The sequence below is a fragment of the Gopherus flavomarginatus genome, chromosome 1, assembly GCF_025201925.1.
Source record: "Gopherus flavomarginatus isolate rGopFla2 chromosome 1, rGopFla2.mat.asm, whole genome shotgun sequence".
NCBI classification, from domain to species: Eukaryota; Metazoa; Chordata; order Testudines; family Testudinidae; genus Gopherus; species Gopherus flavomarginatus.
In genome coordinates this window covers 180,193,134-180,197,947 of record NC_066617.1, presented here as the reverse complement: position 1 = coordinate 180,197,947, position 4,814 = coordinate 180,193,134, and positions in this window count along the sequence as shown.

The following is a 4,814-nucleotide window of genomic DNA, read 5'->3' as shown; positions in this document are numbered from 1 at the left end:
TCTCAGTCAGCCGTGCACAACAAAAGAACAGAGCGTGTGCGTGTGGAGCTTAACTTTATACAGGCAAAAAGGATTGCCACCCCCACAACTTCCTCTTTTGCACTGATTAAGAATCTAAACCTTTCTGACCTTGATGTCCCCACGCTGCTTGGAAACAGTTGTTATGAAGGCTCTGGGACCAACTCGACAGGCTGTGTTGAGGGTTCCAACAGAGCAGCAGTCCCATACAGTTACATGGGGCAATTTCTCTGTGGCCACAAAAGAGAGGAAATATTGTTTCATAATGGTCTAAAATTGGACCAAAACATTGTTAATGCTCACGCTGTCCTGTAATCACTAGCCTTGCTTAATCTCATCCCATCACTTCCAATCCTAACCCATCTTCCCACTCCCACACACTGGTACCACCCAGACCTCTCACCCTACTGGTCCCTTCCTTTTTATCTGCCCCTCAGCCTTGCACCAGCCATTTTGCTTCCCCCTGCATTTGGAACATTCTTTCATGGCCTCTCCCAACACCCTTCGATGAATGCTTGGTACACTGGTCTAACATCATTGAGGTGTCTGTGCATTTTGCCTATTTTAGAGACCCGTCCTGCAAAGTGCTGAGCACTTTCTGAGAGGGTCTGAGCACACGACTCTAGGGCTGAGCACTTTTGTGTATGAACCTTTTTTCAGCAAAAAAAGTCCAAATTCAGTCACATCAAACTGTTTAGCAAATGCCTGTTGATTTTGCTAAATTGTTTTAACCAAGGGGGGAAAAAGTCAGAAAAAAGTTTTGTTTTGACTTTTTTCAAATGAACTGTTTTAATTTTTTTGGCTGAAAATGCGTTTTCATTTCAAAATTTCCTTTCCATTTATTAAAAAAAATGTAATGGTCAAAATTGAAACAAAACTTTCTGATGTGGTCAAAATGAAACATTCAACACCAAATCATTATTTTTTTTAACTTTTCAACGTGCCAAAATATTTGAAAAATATTGTTTTTGTTTTGACTTGCAATTGCTTTTTTTTTTTTCATTTTTCAGAATTCCCAGCAAACCACATTATTTTTTCACCCAGCTCTAGACAACTGCCATTAGCTCCAGTGACAGCTCAGGGCACCAGGCAGAGATGCTCAGTGCCTCACAGGATCAGATCTTCTTCAAGGCATGGATCTTCCCTCCTTATTTGTTTTGTTAAGTGGCCTGTATCTTTATATCCCAGTGGAAATAATGCCCTATCCATTAACCCACAATAACAATCGTTATAACACAAATGATTTAAGTATAAAATCACACCTGATTCATGACTGTGTTGCTCCAGTTTTAACTCTGTGTAACCCTTTGATTTCAATGGGCTTACAGTAGCATAGAACTGGAGTAAGACAAGGTGAATTGGATCCATTGTACTGTAAACAAATCAAAGTTCTATTTTGCTAGCTCATAGCTGGCCATATGCTAGCTCGTAAGGAAGTCAGATGTTCGCCTGGACACAATATACTATTATTCAGTTGAGGATTCAAGCAGCTGAAATGGTATGGAGGAGCTTGGCATCAAAGCAAACAACCACAAACTAAGAATTAATTAGGACTATTTATTTGGCTGTTGGTGGATTTCTAGCACATGTGTTTCATCAATTAGTTTCCTTTTCTTTTTCCCCCCTGTAAATTTGCATTCTACCTATGGATCATCAGCATAGTACATAAATACAGAGACTATTAGTAACAATAGATTTAAAGAACAGAAATTTGTTCATGGCACTTCAGAGGAAAAAAATAAAAATAAAACTTGGCTATCCTGAGTCCCAGTCTATTGCCCTAACCACAAAACTACCCTCTTTCCCTTTGTGTACCTAGTATGATCATACATGTCTATTAATGTTGTCTATTGTATAATATTGTCTATTATAGCCCTCCAGTATAATCACACACTATTTCATGTTTTATTGCCCTCAAGGCTTGAAGGCATCTCGGGTACAGTTTTCAGAAGTGCCTAAGCAGCTTAGGAGACAGTCTCATTTTGAAAAGCGACTTAGTGTTATGGTCACAGCATACACAGAGAAGAGTCAGATGTAGGGTTACCAACCCTCCAGTATTGCCCTGGTGTCTCCAGGAATTAAAGATTAATCTTTAATTAAAGATTATGTCATGTGATAAAACCTCCAGGAATATATCCAACCAAAATTAGCAACCCTAGTCAGATAGGAACATAAAATACTCTTGCTGGAAGGTTTCAACATAACTCTACTTTACTACTTAGAATTCAGAACGATAACACACAAGAACCCCAAACCAGAAAGCAACAAAGCAGGCTGCTCCCTGAAACAGAGTCACACATATTACCTCACCTTACTCTAGGTGTCTGTCTGCAGACTGACTGCTGATAGTGTGCTAAACCAGATCACTTCCTTTCCTAGGGAGCTCCCTAGCCTGCAAACAGCGCCAGGGAAAAAACGCTGACCATTTAAAGCGATAGTTTACAATTTTAATACAGTTTGCAATACACTACAGATAAAAGCCTAAATCTCATTGATTTTTAAGGGAGACCTAAGCTCCTAAGTCACTTAGGCACTTGAAACTTTGATTTTGAGACTAAACACACACCCTATATAGTAATATGGTACTGGCAAACCTTTTTGAGCTGTAAAGAATATTTTCTCACTTTCATTTTAAATTTAAATGATTAAAAAACAGTTTTGCTTTTACTATATTAAAGCTAAAAAGAAATTCCAGTCAATGAATGCAGATGTTGCGGTAGTTATTTAGGGCTCAAGGGTGCCCTGAGAAATGCAGAGTCGGTCTCCACCAGTCCCCAGAGAGGCTGACTTGTACTTGTGAAGCCATGACCCTCTTGTCACAATCCTGGAGGGCAGGATTGTTAGGTGCATAGGAGATGTAGTCACATTAAAATTGCAGCCCTGACAGTTTCACCTGGTGAACAGGTGTGGTATTAGGCGCTGTGCCTTTAATGGCTGAGCTTCCCAAACAGAAAGTCTAGGTGGGGCACTGAGAAGCCAGCTGGGACCAGACACTTGCAACTTCCTTGAGCACTGAGTGCTCACTGAACACTGCATGATCCCAGGAGTAAAGAGAACTAAGACAAGATCCTGAGTGGAAGGATGAAGCAGTTAAAAGCCCCATCCAACAGAGATGAAACTCTAGAAATGTGGAAGACAACTGGAAAAGGTTTAAACAGTGCTTCTCCCTGTATCTACAAGCAATGAGTGCTGGAAAATATAGACATAGGTGGAGGGTAGCCTTATTTCTGACAATAGCAGGTTCTGAAGCACTTGATGTGTTTAGAAGTTTTTAGTAAACTCAGGCAGAGAGGAGGCTAACTATGAAACTATTCCAGATACTTGAGGATTAACTGCACTCCACCTAAAAATGTTTAAAAACATCTCTCAGCTGTTTCAGAGAACAACAAGAAGGTGAAACCATAGCAGAGATTTTAGAGCTGAGTCCCTCATAAGAGACCAGCTTGCAATTGGAATCTGGAACAAAATGTCAGAAAGACACTACTGGGAGAGCCAGAATTAACCCTCGCTAAGGCCTAGTATACACTAAGGGGCAGGGTCGATGTAAGATATGCAAATTCTGCTACGTGAATAGCATAGCTGAAGTCGACATATCTTATTTTGACTTACCTCCCGTCCTCACGGCGCGGGATCGACGGCTGCGGGTCCTCCCGTCGACTCCGTTACCGCTGCTCGCTCTGATGGAGTTCCGGAGTCGACGGGAGCATGTTCGGGGATCGATATATCGCGTCTAGATGAGACACGATAGATCAATCCCCGATAAATCGATCGCTACCTGCCAATCCGGCGAGTAGTGTAGACATACCCTAAGGCAATTAGAATCTAGCAAGCACAGGAGGTGACCCACTCCAGACTGAAGCTCATGGAGGGTGGGCAGTGCCCTGATGCTGTAAACCAGATTGAGAACCCAAACTATCATAAGAAAATGAGATGAGAGGCAGAGAGACATATGGAACTTAAACTCGGAATCCACCAAAAGCAGCACATGGAGCTGCACATACTGTGGCAACCAACACAAGCCAGGACAAGGCCCAACATAGGGGAAAAGATGCAAGAGCTTAATGGATAACATCCCTTTGGAAGAGTATGCCAACAGCAGTGGAGTGGGCACAGTTTGGACAAAGAGCATGACAACAGCACTGCTGGCTCAGATGAATTCTTCCTGGGAAGAGTTGACAACATTGCAGTAGAAGATGATTGAACTATCAGCCTGAAAGCATTAATTTTCATTAATTTTAAGATGGACACTAGTGCACAAGCAAACAATGTTATTAATACTAAAAGAAAAGCTACAGGCACTGGCTATAAATGAGTAAAACTCAGGCTTACATTTGTGAGCTTATCCCTACTAAAGGTGTATGTGAACTAAACATATGGGTAAATAAACTGGAAAAGATACAATTTGTACTAGTGCCAGGGAGAAGTGCACCCATTATTGGGTTAAAAACAAATCACGCCCTGGTCTCATCAAGGAAGTGCATTCTTTGGAGGGGCAAGGGACCCAAACAATTAAGGAACAGTCTGAGGACATCTTCCACAGGATAGAGAAGCTCACAACAGCACACAGAATAGAGCTGAAAAAGCCCAACTGTCCCACAATTTATGCCCCAAGGAAAGTTTCCCTAGTCCTAAACCAGAGGTTAAAAGAGAAGCTGGATGGGCTCATTGCTTTGGGAATCACCCAGCTAGTAGAAGAACCAACCAAGTGGATAACACTTGTTGGTCATTGTGGAAAAGCAGACAGAACCCTTCACTTGTGCATAGACCCAAAGAATTCAGTATGTCAAAAGGGAACA